Source organism: Salvelinus namaycush, unplaced genomic scaffold, assembly GCF_016432855.1.
Source record: "Salvelinus namaycush isolate Seneca unplaced genomic scaffold, SaNama_1.0 Scaffold395, whole genome shotgun sequence".
NCBI classification, from domain to species: Eukaryota; Metazoa; Chordata; class Actinopteri; order Salmoniformes; family Salmonidae; genus Salvelinus; species Salvelinus namaycush.
This window is the reverse complement of record NW_024060952.1, coordinates 74,332-90,507: the sequence shown is the minus strand read 5'-3', so window position 1 is coordinate 90,507 and position 16,176 is coordinate 74,332. Positions and strand designations below refer to the sequence as shown.

The 16,176-nt window shown below is 45.8% G+C and overlaps 1 non-coding gene across 1 annotated transcript; it reads left to right on the top strand.

Moving 5' to 3' along the window:
• Window positions 1–12,933: 12,933 nt before the first annotated feature.
• trnaa-ugc lies at window positions 12,934–13,009 on the top strand. Its single transcript has one exon. It is a non-coding gene; the product is annotated as a tRNA-Ala (tRNA).
• Window positions 13,010–16,176: the final 3,167 nt, after the last annotated feature.

Sequence of the window (16,176 nt, the reverse complement as noted above, 5' to 3'; positions counted from 1 at the left end):
ATTATAGATCATGTCTGTACCTTATTGATTTTGCATATTGACTAACAAAGATAAGCCAATTACAGCCGAGTTGGATGCAGGCCAAGTCAATTGTCTATTTCCTATCAGAGTTAAATTATACACTTTATATTTGTTGACCCTTACCTGACATATGTACTGCACATTCTGGAATAAAGTTCATTTTACCTTTTTATGCACAATTAATATGCACTGAGTGATTTTAAGACCTGTGTGACAGTGAACCCTGTCATTGCTTGCCTTTAGGAGTGGTCCTTTGAGGAGTTTCCTAGTATCGAGGGTGACCGAGGCTAAACTACAATTTAAAAGAGCCATTGTGATCCTGAAGTACAAACATGTATTAGATCTGTCTATAGACTTAGACAGATCAAGGTTTGATGGTATCCTTGAGACTCAATTAAGCATCCCACCTCGCTAATCCAGCCCCAACAACTGATTATCTCCAGCCATTAAGATGTAGTACCGGTGATTTGATTGTGTTCTTCAGGCTCAGAACTCAACGGTTATTCAATAGGTGAGGAGGTCATCCATTAACTCAAACACACTCTCTTTTGGCGAGATCAGCAGGCCATCAGGCCAGATTAAAGGAACTGTACCGTAGTTGCGATTATTATCTCCATGTCTCCCAAAGGGGAATATTAAGTAGAGCTGCTGAGCCCCACAGTCACACCAGCTGGCTGCAGATATTAACAGGGGTGACAGTTCTGACTGTCTCATGTGCTTGGTGAGAGAGGAGGGAGGGAGGGAGGGGGTGGTGCCTGTGGGCAGCAAGCTGTTATTAAGACAAGGATAGGAGGGTAAGGAGGCGGCAGCATGGGTTGGGCTGGCATGGTGTGAGCACAGGGGGGAGTCACTGTGCACTGTCGTGTTGAAACAGCAAGAGAGAGAGGCAGCAAGAGAGAGGCAGGAAGGGAGGACTCAGGGTGTCTGTGGCTGAGAAGGGCAGTGTGTGAGAGTGTGTGCGGTCGGGTTTCAGACCAGTGTTGAAGGGTGAGAGAAAGAGAGAAAGGGCTCAGTGATTGTCTGAGGTGCACACTGTGTCGGACCGGAGTGGTGTGTGTGTGTGTCTAACGGAGAACTGCCCCCTCAAACCTGCACAAAGGACACCGGTTGACATCTGACTAGTTGGAGGACAGTCTGTGTCTTGCAGTGGGGTCCGCCACGCCGTCGATGTGTGTGTGTGTGTGTGCGGCTGTGTGTGCGGCTCCAGCATGCTGAGTCTGGTGCAGCAGAGCTCTCGTCCTCTGAGAGAGAGGGCGGCCGCCAGTTTGCCGGTGCCGGTGGGAGGGAGGCCAGCCAAGGAACTGCTCATGACTCTGCCCTGTCCCTCTGCTCAGACTGTCAGCAAGTACAACTCGCAGTACCACAAACTCTTCCAGTGTGTTCCGAAGGACGAGATCCTAATGAAAGGTACTGTCAACAACAATGCTACATGCTAACATCTGTTGTAGTATCTCTGTATGATGTATGTTTATTTAGTTTAACATGCTAGTGACTGTAGCATGTCTGTAGCTTACTGTCTATATGCTGTGCATTGACTTCAGGCTATCGCCCTATTAGCTCCATATGCTGTGTTTATGTACCGTTGGCTAACTTGCTAGCTACGGTAGCATCAATTTTTTCCCATGGCAAAAATGAAAACAAGAAACACACCTAACTCTTTGGTCCTTTAAAAACCTGCTGTATGTAAAATATTGTAAGCTACAGATGGAAAATAAATACATGTGACTCTGGATGACATCATAATGATGTTTGTTTTCAACATTAGGACTGTTTTCCTAAAGAAGTTAAATCCACTTTGTGTTTTGTTTCCTTGCCATGATACTACGAGTATCGCAATACTGGTATTGTCCCAGCCCTAATTACTATTATTAGTAGAAGTACTTTCACTGTCAAATGTTGTTGTCTGTAATAAGTATATACTTTCTCTTATATTTCTGTCCCCACATAGTGTGAGTTTTAGTCATTTCATTTTTGGTTTTGGAACTCTATGGGCTACTCAGTGTGTTTGAAACCATCTTTCTGAGTTTCTGGTAAGGATTTCTGGTAAGGGTAACCAGTCCTCAGGCCCTGAACAGGAAGTTGTATGGTTTGAGGTCAGGTTATGCAGATTAGGTCAGGGTTGGGTTTCCCAAAAGCATCGTAGCACTCAGAGCAACTTTCGTCCATTTAGATTCAATGGAATGAAGATGATCCTAGTGCTACAATGCTTTTGGGAAACCCAGCCCTGTTCTATTTTAGACTAGGGGTAAAGTGATGATGGTAAATACAGTTTTGATCTGTTTAACTGATATGTACGTACCAGTTACTTTATTCAATGCCTATGAACCTATTTTAGAAACATCTATAGGCCAAGTCAAAGACATGAGCTATAATTATATATAATAAGTGCCGTTTAGCTAACGCTTTTACCCAAAGCTACCTTGTCATGTGTGCATACATTTTTCGTGAGAAGCTACAAACAGTGTTAGCAATGTGCTTGTCTTGAGTTAGCAGCTACTTTTAACCTGTTTATGTCTCGTCTCCCTCAGTATACTCCTGCGCTCTGCTCCGAGACATCCTGCTGCAAGGCCGTCTTTATATCTCCAGAAACTGGCTGTGTTTCTATGCCAACCTCTTTGGCAAGGACATCAAGGTAAGTCAAGGCCTGGCAGATAATAGACAGATCGTCAATAATGAATAATATATAACACTTTTATCTGAGTGCATACATCTTAGAATGTGTGACCCCAGCTGGAACAAACCCACAACCCTGACATTGCTAGCACCACACTAATACCAACTGAGCCACACAGGACCGCAGGACATCTAGATGGACAGACAGAGAGAAGTAGACAGGACCGCAGGACCCTCGATATCTAGATGGACAGACAGAGAAGTAGACAGGACCGCAGGACCCTCGATATCTAGATGGACAGACAGAGAAGTAGACAGGACCGCAGGACCCTCGATATCTAGATGGACAGACAGAGAAGTAGACAGGACCGCAGGACCCTCGATATCTAGATGGACAGACAGAGACGTAGACAGGACCGCAGGACACTCGATATCTAGATGGACAGACAGAGACGTAGACAGGACCGCAGGACCCTCGACATCTAGATGGACAGACAGAGACGTAGACAGGACCGCAGGACCCTCGACATCTAGATGGACAGACAGAGACGTAGACAGGACCGCAGGACCCTCGATATCTAGATGGACAGACAGAGACGTAGACAGGACCGCAGGACACTCGATATCTAGATGGACAGACAGAGAAGTAGACAGGACCGCAGGACACTCGATATCTAGATGGACAGACAGAGACGTAGACAGGACCGCAGGACATCTAGATGAACAGACAGAGACGTAGACGGGACCGCAGGACCCTCGACATCTAGATGGACAGACAGAGAGAAGTAGACAGGACCGCAGGACCCTCGACATCTAGATGGACAGACAGAGACGTAGACAGGACCGCAGGACACTCGATATCTAGATGGACAGACAGAGAGAAGTAGACAGGACCGCAGGACCCTCGACATCTAGATGGACAGACAGAGAGAAGTAGACAGGACCGCAGGACCCTCGATATCTAGATGGACAGACAGAGAGAAGTAGACAGGACCGCAGGACCCTCGATATCTAGATGGACAGACAGAGAGAAGTAGACAGGACCGCAGGTCCCTCGATATCTAGATGGACAGACAGAGACGTAGACAGGACCGCAGGACACTCGATATCTAGATGGACAGACAGAGAAGTAGACAGGACCGCAGGACACTCGATGGACAGACAGAGAGAAGTAGACAGGACCGCAGGACACTCGATATCTAGATGGACAGACAGAGACGTAGACAGGACCGCAGGACCCTCTATCTAGATGGACAGACAGAGAGAAGTAGACAGGACCGCAGGTCCCTCGATATCTAGATGGACAGACAGAGACGTAGACAGGACCGCAGGACACTCGATATCTAGATGGACAGACAGAGACGTAGACAGGACCGCAGGACACTCGATGGACAGACAGAGAGAAGTAGACAGGACCGCAGGACGACGATATCTAGATGAACAGACAGAGACGTAGACGGGACCACAGGACCCTCGATATCTAGATGGACAGACAGAGAGAAGTAGACAGGACCGCAGGACCCTCGATATCTAGATGAACAGACAGAGACGTAGACGGGACCACAGGACCCTCGATATCTAGATGGACAGACAGAGAGAAGTAGGCTGAGACTTCCAAGGCCAACTATGTCACTACTCACCTTCAACCTTGCCCACTTCCAGTTGGAACAATGTGCTGGGAGCTGTTAGTCAGGCAGCTGATAGAGCTGTTAGTCAGGCAGCTGATAGAGCTGTTAGTCAGGCAGCTGATAGAGCTGTTAGTCAGGCAGCTGATAGAACTGTTAGTCAGGCAGCTGATAGAGCTGTTAGTCAGGCAGCTGTTAGTCAGGCAGCTGATAGAGCTGTTAGTCAGGCAGCTGATAGAGCTGTTAGTCAGGCAGCTGATAGAGCTGTTAGTCAGGCAGCTGATAGAGCTGTTAGTCAGGCAGCTGATAGAGCTGTTAGTCAGGCAGCTGTTAGTCAGGCAGCCGACGGAGCTGTTAGCCAGGCAGCCGACGGAGCTGTTAGCCAGGCAGCCGACGGAGCTGTTAGCCAGGCAGCCGACGGAGCTGTTAGCCAGGCAGCCGACGGAGCTGTTAGCCAGGCAGCCGACGGAGCTGTTAGCCAGGCAGCTGTTAGCCAGGCAGCCGACGGAGCTGTTAGCTAGGCAGCCGACGGAGCTGTTAGTCAGGCAGCTGTTAGCCAGGCAGCCGACGGAGCTGTTAGTCAGGCAGCTGTTAGCCAGGCAGCCGACGGAGCTGTTAGCTAGGCAGCCGACGGAGCTGTTAGCCAGGCAGCCGACGGAGCTGTTAGTCAGGCAGCTGTTAGCCAGGCAGCCGACGGAGCTGTTAGTCAAGCAGCTGTTAGTCAGGCAGCCGACGGAGCTGTTAGCCAGGCAGCCGACGGAGCTGTTAGCCAGGCAGCCGACGGAGCTGTTAGTCAGGCAGCCGACGGAGCTGTTAGTCAGGCAGCCGACGGAGCTGTTAGCCAGGCAGCTGTTAGCCAGGCAGCTGATAGCCAGGCAGCCGACGGAGCTGTTAGTCAGGCAGCCGACGGAGCTGTTAGCTAGGCAGCCGACGGAGCTGTTAGCTAGGCAGCCGACGGAGCTGTTAGCTAGGCAGCCGACGGAGCTGTTAGCCAGGCAGCCGACGGAGCTGTTAGCCAGGCAGCTGTTAGCCAGGCAGCTGATAGCCAGGCAGCCGACGGAGCTGTTAGCCAGGCAGCCGACGGAGCTGTTAGCCAGGCAGCCGACGGAGCTGTTAGCCAGGCAGCCGACGGAGCTGTTAGTCAGGCAGCCGATGTCCATGAGCAAATCATGTGCGCCCAATCAAATCAAAGTGTGTGTGCGTGTGTGCGTAAGCGTGTGTGTGCAGGTTTTCAGTGAATTTATGTCAATCATGAAGTTCATCTGCAGTGCAGGAAAATTCTCAGCAACAAAAGAGTGATCAAATTAAGACCCGGCACCTGTCTCTCCTGCCTCTGGCCTGCATTCAGCTGGTTAGTCAGAGTGCATTCCCAGCATTCTATCTGCAACTAGACACATATCCTCCTTATTCTGCCCCTTCTCTCCAACATCAGGGGCTTTCCCCTCCTTTATTCTGCCCCTTCTCTCCTCCAACCAACTGTAATCCAACCCCACTCTCTCTCTCTCTCTCCTTCTTTCTCTCTGGCATTCCCCCATCCGTGTCTCCTTCTGTTTAACTTTAAAACCATTTTTCCCCGAACCTGCCTCTTCCCCTGTCCAGTAATTCCCCAGTGTCTGGTACAGTAAGTCCCCCGTGTCTGGTCCAGTAAGTCCCCCGTGTCTGGTCCAGTAAGTCCCCCGTGTCTGGTCCAGTAAGTCCCCCGTGTCTGGTCCAGTAAGTCCCCCGTGTCTGGTCCAGTAAGTCCCCCGTGTCTGGTCCAGTAAGTCCCCCGTGTCTGGTCCAGTAAGTCCCCCGTGTCTGGTCCAGTAAGTCCCCCGTGTCTGGTACAGTTAGTCCCCCGTGTCTGGTCCAGTATGTTCCCCGTGTCTGGTACAGTTAGTCCCCCTCTCTACAAGGTATAATATTGTGTCCTCTTTTTTCCCACCTCTTTCCCCCATCATAGGTTGCTATCCCCGTGGTCTCTGTGAGGCTGGTAAAGAAGCACAAAACGGCAGGTCTGGTGCCCAACGGCCTAGCCATCACCACAGATAGCAGTCAGAAGGTGAGCGTTAGCCTCTTAGCGCCTCTGGGCACAGTGAATGGAAACACGGCTAACTGGCATTAGTGCCGCACCACGTTCTTTCCACTAAGCACAGGTAGATGGAAAGTAAACAACACCTCATGCTAACATGCTCAGCTAGTGCAAGTCAGCGCATGGTTCGGAAAGGGTGTCAAGGTCGCAGTCTATTTTGGTAGTGTCCCTTCTTGGTTCCTCTCCAGTGTGTGGGAGAGAGAACGTTTCACCTGCCTGCTCCTTTACATTGGAGAAAATGTCTGGAAAATGTTTCTTATTATTCTGTAATCTTAATGTGTTGTGAAATCTGTTGTGAATGTATTGTAATGTTTTTAAAATTGTATAACTGCCTTAATTTTGCTGGACCCCAGGAAGAGTAGCAGCAAATGGGGATCCATAATAAATACAAATCTTTGATTTCTGGTATTTTATGACTGTCTATTGTCTGGCAAGTGATTTAAGGATTCATACTCTCTCGTTGAAAATGATTTATGAAAGAGTGGGGTTTTCAGTAGAGGTACAGTACAGACACCATGTAAGAGGAATGGAATATCACTATTGAAATATCCTCTGTCAGTGTCCTAGATTAAGCCGTAATCTGTCAAATATAATCCGTGATAGATTGATTTACTATTCACAATATCTATTTAGAGAAAATTGCATTCCTGGTAATGAGTTGATGTCCTAATGGATCTTATAAATGTTCCCGACATCGGTTTTATGAGCACATGATGAAATGCTTAATACATGTGTTTACACGTGTGTATGCATGAGTGTGAGCGTACGTGCGTGTGTATGCTTTCATTCACATTTAAATTGGCTAATGCTCTCTCACTCTCTCCCTCGCTCTCTCTCTCTCTCTCTCCTCTCTCCTCTCTCCTCTCTCCTCTCTCCTCTCTCCTCTCTCCTCTCTCTCTTCCGTCCGTCCGTCCGTCCTGCAGTATGTCTTTGTGTCTCTGCTGTCCAGGGACAGTGTGTATGACGTGCTCCGGAGGATCTGCACACACCTTCAGGTCAGAGAACACACACACACTCACCCACACAGACACAACCACACACACACATCCAGGTCAGAGAACACACACACTCTCACCCACACAACCACACACACTGGTTACCACTACACACACACACATCCAGGTCAGAGAATACACACACACACAACCACACACACTGGTTACCACTACACACACACATCCAGGTCAGAGAACACACACACACAACCACACACACTGGCTACCACTACACACACACACATCCAGGTCAGAGAATACACACACACTCACCCACACACACACATCTACCACTGAACCAGCTCCCTCCCACATCATCAGGTCTATTGGCCTTAAAAGTGTACAGACTGTAAAATAGTGTACTGAATATTTCCCATATCTCATCGTTCACTCTCCAGGTCAATGGGAAGAGTCTGAGCTTGAAACACTACATGGAGGTTCCCCATACCTTATCTTTGGTAAGTAAGCTTTGGACTCTAGCCCCTCACGCCAGACTGATCCGTGTCTCTTATTGGTTAGAACATTGACCAACTCCAGACTGATCCATGTCTCTTATTGGTTAGAACATTGACCAACTCCAGACTGATCCATGTCTCTTATTGGTTAGAACATTGACCAACTCCAGACTGATCCATGTCTCTTATTGGTTAGAACATTGACCAACTCCAGACTGATCCATGTCTCTTATTGGTTAGAACATTGACCAACTCCAGACTGATCCATGTCTCTTATTGGTTAGAACATTGACCAACTCCAGACTGATCCATGTCTCTTATTGGTTAGAACATTGACCAACTCCAGACTGATCCATGTCTCTTATTGGTTAGAACATTGACCAACTCCAGACTGATCCATGTCTCTTATTGGTTAGAATATTGACCAACCATAATGTACACAAGTACAACATGAATCACATTATTATTATGAATAGTACTGACGTCAAATGGGAGAACCAAGGACACGGGTGGTTCCTAATGATGTGAGAATCTCGCTAGTGTTTACAGAACAACTGGTTCTGCGAGATTAGGATCAGGATTTCCAATTGTAACAGTAAGCAACTGTAACAAAATGGATGACTGCAGTGTAGACGTTATTATGAGTACATTTTGCATGGATTGCTAAGGCATAAGAATATGAAAGTGTGTATTCTTATTTTAGATGTATGTAGTTCTGTACCTGTCTATTAATGCTATGTATTATATCATTTTATGTAGTTCTGTCCTTCAGCTGTAGTTGTCTTACAATGTTATGTATTATGTCAGCTGGGAGCAACTGCGGCCCCTTATGATGAATTCAGATTTTATGTGGCCCCCACCCCCATCAAGTTGCACATCCCTGGCCTACGTGATTTCTGGATTTAGTCAATGTATTATTTAATGTATTATTTAATGTCTTCGTTAATGTCTTAGTTAATGTCTTAGTTAATGTCTTAGTTAATGTCTTAGTTCATGTCTTAGTTCATGTCTTAGTTAATGTCTTAGTTAATGTCTTAGTTCATGGCTTAGTTCATGGCTTAGTTCATGGCTTAGTTCATGGCTTAGTTAATGGCTTAGCTAATGGCTAAGTTAACTGCTAAGTTAACTGCTTAGTTAATGTCTTAATTAATGACTTGTGATGAATAACGCAGGAACTACAGTATTTCAAAAGATAACGATAGTTTCAGAATCTCCATTATTGGGGTAACGTCTGTGGCATAACCTATAAGACATGTTTGGGGTAACGTCTGTGGCATAACCTATAAGACATGTTTGGGGTAACGTCTGTGTCATAACCCAGAAGACATGTTTGGGGTAACGTCTGTCATAACCTATAAGACATGTTTGGGGTAACGTCTGTGTCATAACCTATAAGACATGTTTGGGGTAACGTCTGTGTCATAACCTATAAGACATGTTTGGGGTAACGTCTGTGGCATAACCTATAAGACATGTTTGGGGTAACGTCTGTGTCATAACCTATAAGACATGTTTGGGGTAACGTCTGTGGCATAACCTATAAGACATGTTTGGGGTAACGTCTGTGGCATAACCTATAACACATGTTTGGGGTAACGTCTGTGGCATAACCTATAAGACATGTTTGGGGTAACGTCTGTGTCATAACCTATAAGACATGTTTGGGGTAACGTCTGTGGCATAACCTATAAGACATGTTTGGGGTAACGTCTGTCATAACCTATAAGACATGTTTGGGGTAACGTCTGTGTCATAACCTATAAGACATGTTTGGGGTAACGTCTGTGGCATAACCTATAAGACATGTTTGGGGTAACGTCTGTGTCATAACCTATAAGACATGTTTGGGGTAACGTCTGTCATAACCTATAAGACATGTTTGGGGTAACGTCTGTGTCATAACCTATAAGACATGTTTGGGGTAACGTCTGTGGCATAACCTATAAGACATGTTTGGGGTAACGTCTGTGTCATAACCTATAAGACATGTTTGGGGTAACGTCTGTCATAACCTATAAGACATGTTTGGGGTAACGTCTGTGTCATAACCTATAAGACATGTTTGGGGTAACGTCTGTGTCATAACCTATAAGACATGTTTGGGGTAACGTCTGTGTCATAACCTATAAGACATGTTTGGGGTAACGTCTGTCATAACCTATAAGACATGTTTGGGGTAACGTCTGTGTCATAACCTATAAGACATGTTTGGGGTAACGTCTGTGGCATAACCTATAAGACATGTTTGGGGTAACGTCTGTCATAACCTATAAGACATGTTTGGGGTAACGTCTGTGGCATAACCTATAAGACATGTTTGGGGTAACGTCTGTGTCATAACCCAGAAGACATGTTTGGGGTAACGTCTGTGGCATAACCTATAAGACATGTTTGGGGTAACGTCTGTGTCATAACCTATAAGACATGTTTGGGGTAACGTCTGTGTCGTAACCTATAAGACATGTTTGGGGTAACGTCTGTGTCATAACCTATAAGACATGTTTGGGGTAACGTCTGTCTCATAACCTATAAGACATGTTTGGGGTAACGTCTGTGGCATAACCTATAAGACATGTTTGGGGTAACGTCTGTGGCGTAACCTATAAGACATGTTTGGGGTAACGTCTGTGTCGTAACCTATAAGACATGTTTGGGGTAACGTCTGTCATAACCTATAAGACATGTTTGGGGTAACGTCTGTGGCGTAACCTATAAGACATGTTTGGGGTAACGTCTGTGTCATAACCTATAAGACATGTTTGGGGTAACGTCTGTGTCATAACCTATAAGACATGTTTGGGGTAACGTCTGTGTCATAACCTATAAGACATGTTTGGGGTAACGTCTGTGTCATAACCTATAAGACATGTTTGGGGTAACGTCTGTGTCATAACCTATAAGACATGTTTGGGGTAACGTCTGTGGCGTAACCTATAAGACATGTTTGGGGTAACGTCTGTGTCATAACCTATAAGACATGTTTGGGGTAACGTCTGTGTCATAACCCAGAAGACATGTTTGGGGTAACGTCTGTGGCATAACCTATAAGACATGTTTGGGGTAACGTCTGTGTCATAACCTATAAGACATGTTTGGGGTAACGTCTGTGTCATAACCTATAAGACATGTTTGGGGTAACGTCTGTGTCATAACCTATAAGACATGTTTGGGGTAACGTCTGTCATAACCTATAAGACATGTTTGGGGTAACGTCTGTGTCATAACCTATAAGACATGTTTGGGGTAACGTCTGTGGCGTAACCTATAAGACATGTTTGGGGTAACGTCTGTGGCATAACCTATAAGACATGTTTGGGGTAACGTCTGTGTCGTAACCTATAAGACATGTTTGGGGTAACGTCTGTGTCGTAACCTATAAGACATGTTTGGGGTAACGTCTGTGGCATAACCTATAAGACATGTTTGGGGTAACGTCTGTGGCATAACCTATAAGACATGTTTGGGGTAACGTCTGTGGCATAACCTATAAGACATGTTTGGGGTAACGTCTGTGTCATAACCTATAAGACATGTTTGGGGTAACGTCTGTGTCATAACCTATAAGACATGTTTGGGGTAACGTCTGTGTCATAACCTATAAGACATGTTTGGGGTAACGTCTGTGTCATAACCTATAAGACATGTTTGGGGTAACGTCTGTGTCATAACCTATAAGACATGTTTGGGGTAACGTCTGTGTCATAACCTATAAGACATGTTTGGGGTAACGTCTGTGTCATAACCTATAAGACATGTTTGGGGTAACGTCTGTGTCATAACCTATAAGACATGTTTGGGGTAACGTCTGTGTCATAACCTATAAGACATGTTTGGGGTAACGTCTGTGTCATAACCTATAAGACATGTTTGGGGTAACGTCTGTGTCGTAACCTATAAGACGTTCTGTTTTTTCTTGTGTTGCTGCTCCTTCACTAAACACAGAACCATTAGTAGTGTTGTGCTTTGTGTCAAATTGATTCTCTTCTGATATAACATCTATTAGCCTGTTGTTAAGATAAGAAGTCTGTTGTGTTTAACAAGGAAATGGCCGGTCTGAATATCAAGCTGACTCACAAGCTATAAAGCTGTACTATCTACAATCTGAGTCTGTAATTGCAGTCATTTGAATGCAGCTGTTACAATGAAAATAACAAAACCAAAACAGAAAGGATGTTTGTGTGTGTCCTACTGCTGTGTTCTACCCGCTGTCCTACTGCTGTGTTCCACCCGCTGTCCTACTGCTGTGTCCTACTGCTGTGTTCCACCCGCTGTCCTACTGCTGTGTTCCACCCGCTGTCCTACTGCTGTGTCCTACTTCTACCCAAGTCTGCCATGGCCATGCCCCTCTGTGACCTTCAACAATGACCTTATCAATGACTTCCTGGAAAAAAATGGAAGTAATCAATATTTGGTCCATTGTCATCTGACTCTTACTCTGTCTCAATGACTATTCTCCTGAGTGGGCCCGCACGATGCAGCCATCTTGTATGACAGTTGACCTTCGTAACATCTGAATGTAATGGGCGTAATATGTATTAATAATGTCTAATTCATATGTCATAGATTGATTATGGATGGATGGATATAGGTATGTTCAGTACCAGTCAAAAGTTTTAGAACACCTACTCATTCCAGGGTTTCTCTTTATTTTTACTATTTCTACATTGTAGAATAATAGTGAAAACATCAAAACTATGAAATAACACATGGAATCATGTATTAACCAAAAAAGTGTTAAACAAATAAAAAATATATTTGAGATTTGAGATTCTTCAAAGTAGTCAGCTTTTGCCTTGATGACAGCTTTGCACACTTGGCATTCTCTCAACCAGCTTTATGAGGTAGTCACCTGGAATGCATTTCAATTAACAGGTGTGCCTTGCTAAAAGTTAATTTGTGGAATTTCTTTCCGTCTTAATGCGTTTGAGCCAATCAGTTGTCTTGTGAGAAGGTAGGGGTGGTATACAGAAGATAGCCCTATTTGGTAAAAGACCAAGTCCATATTATGGCAAGTAGATCTCAAATAAGCAAAGAGAAATGACAGTCTATCATTACTTTAAGACATGAAGGTCAGTCAATCTGGAACATTTCAAGAACTTTGAATGTTTCTTCAAGTGCAGTCGCAAAAACCATCAAGCGCTATGACCCCGTGTGGCCCCGTATGGCTCAGTTGGTAGAGCATGGCGCTTGCAACGCCAGGGTTGTGGGTTCGATTCCCACGGGGGGCCAGTACAAAAAAAAAAAGTATGAATGTATGTAATTGTAAGTCGCTCTGGATAAGAGCGTCTGCTAAATGACTTAAATGTAAATGATGAAACTGGCTCTGATGAGGACCGCCACAGGAAAGGAAGACCCAGAGTTACCGCTGCTGCAGAAGATAAGTTCATTAGTTACCCGCCTCAGAAATCAGCAACTAACTGCACCTCAGATTGTACCTCACAGAGTTCAAGTAACAGACGCATCTCAACATCAGCTGTTCAGAGGAGACTGCGTCAATCAGGCCTTCATGGTCAAATTGCTGCCAAGAAACCACTACTAAAGGACACCAATAAGAAGAAGAGACGTGCTTGGGCCAAGAAACATGAGCAATTGACATTAGACAGGTGGAAATCTGTCCTTTGGTCTGATGAGTCCAAATTTGAGATTTTTGGTTCCAACCGCCGTGTCTTTGTGAGACGCAGAGTAGGTGAACAGATGATCTCCGCATGTGTGGTTCCCACTGTGAAGCATGGAGGAGGAGGTGTGATGGTGTGGGGGTGATTTGCTGGTGACACTGGTGATTTATTTAGAATTCAAGGCACACTTAACCAGCATGGCTATCACAGCATTCTGCAATGATACGCCATCCCATCTAGTTTGCGTTTAGTGGGACTATCATTTGTTTTTCAACAGGACAAATACCCTACACACCTCCAGCCTGTGTAATGGCTATTTGACCAAGAAGTAGAGTGATGTAGTGCTGCATCAGATGACCTGGCCACCACAATCACCCGACCTCAACCCAATTGAGAAGGTTTGGGATGAGTTGGACTGCAGAGTGAGGAAAAGCAGCCAACAAGTGCTCAGCATATGTGGGAACTCCTTCAAGACTGTTGGAAAAGCATTCCAGGTGACTACCTCATGAAGCTGGTTGAGAGAATGCAAAGCTGTCATTAAGGCAGGGTGACTACTTTGAAAAATATAAAAATAAATATATTTTTAAAAAATTGCACGTTTTTGGTTGCTACATGTGTTATTTCATAGTTTTGATGTCTTCACTATTATTCTAAAATGTAGAAAATAGTTTTAAAAAATCAGAAAAACCTTGAATGACGAGGTGTGTTCAAACTTTTGACTGCTACTGTAGATAAACTGTGCAGCATTGAGAGAGTGGAACACTTTCTTTCCTGAAGATTTGGTCCATTCAGATCAATAATGCCTCGCACATCTCTGATTCAGAGGGGTTGGGTTAAATGCGAAAGACACACTTCAGTTGAGTACATTCAGTTGGACAACTGACTAGGTATCCCCCTTTCCCTTTCCTTTCTATACCTCCAGGATGAGTTCCCGGTGGTGGATGAGTTCCCGGGGGTGGATGAGTATCCTCCGGTGCTGAAGTGGAGGAGAAAACCCTCGGTGGTGTCCTCGTCCCTCCCTGACCTCCTGGGTAGCTCCACCGGTAGCCTGACTGCGGTGGACTCCTCCTTCCAGACAGACCAGCCTCTGGAAGGTGAGAAGGGAGGACAACCTAGCCTGGACCAACATTGGTTTATGCTGTATTATAGCCAACACTTGTTTGGCATGAGAATGACCGTAGGGGTTTGGCAAGACGACACAAGCAGATCTGGGACCAGGCTAGAGACAACCTGTTTTTCGTGTATTTAATTTCACAAAGGACAGATACAATGGCGAACACAGCATTTCTCATGAATAGCATAATATCATAACAGCCATGTCTATTGAGGCTATGCCACATGAGGTGAGCGCTGCGTTTTTTCTGGTGCATTAAGAGATTGGAGGTGTTCAGCTTTGTCGACTCCTGGCCGGAGTTAACCATTGATGTTAGCCGGCGGGGGCTTTGCCATCACATGTTTGCAGAATGTTCAAATCCCTGATTATGTGTAGGAGGGGAACTGGGAAGGGAGAGTTGTGTTTGGATGGGCACAACCCTCTTATGCATAACGGATTAAGCACCAAATTGAGATTTTAGCATGTAGAGACTTGCTCTGCCCTACTACTGTGTCCTGCTACTGTGTCCTGCTACTGTGTCCTGCTACTGTACCCTACTACTGTACCCTACTACTGTACCCTACAACTGTGCCTTACTGTACTGAACCCTACTACTTACTGTACCTTACAAACTGTTCCCTACTACTGTGCCCTACTACTGTACCCTACTACTGTGCCCTACTACTCTACCCTACTACTGTGTCCTGCTACTGTGTCCTGCTACTGTGTCCTGCTACTGTGTCCTGCTACTGTACCCTACTACTGTACCCTACTACTGTACCCTACTACTGTGCCCTACTACTCTACCCTGCTACTGTGTCCTGCTACTGTGTCCTGCTACTGTGTCCTGCTACTGTGTCCTGCTACTGTACCCTACTACTGTACCCTACTACTGTACCCTACTACTGTACCCTACTACTCTACCCTACTACTCTACCCTGCTACTGTGCCCTGCTACTGTACCCTACTACTGTACCCTACTACTGTACCCTACTACTGTACCCTGCTACTGTACCCTACTACTGTACCCTACTACTGTGCCCTACTACTCTACCCTGCTACTGTGCCCTGCTACTGTGTCCTGCTACTGTACCCTACTACTGTACCCTGCTACTGTACCCTACTACTGTACCCTACTACTGTACCCTACTACTGTACCCTACTACTGTGCCCTACTACTGTGCCCTACTACTCTACCCTGCTACTGTGTCCTGCTACTGTGTCCTGCTACTGTGCCCTGCTACTGTACCCTACTACTGTACCCTGCTACTGTACCCTACTACTGTACCCTACTACTGTACCCTACTACTGTACCCTACTACTGTGCCCTACTACTGTGCCCTACTACTCTACCCTGCTACTGTGTCCTGCTACTGTACCCTATTACTGTACCCTACTACTGTACCCTACTACTGTACCCTATTACTGTACCCTATTACTGTACCCTACTACTGTACCCTACTACTGTACCCTACTACTGTACCCTACAACTGTACCCTACTACTGTGCCCTACTACTGTACCCTACTACTGTACCCTACAACTGTACCCTACTACTGTGCCCTACTACTGTACCCTACTACTGTACCCTACTACTGTACCCTACAACTGTACCCTACAACTGTACCCTACTACTGTGCCCTACTACTCTACCCTGCTACTGTACCCTACTACTCTACCCTACTACTG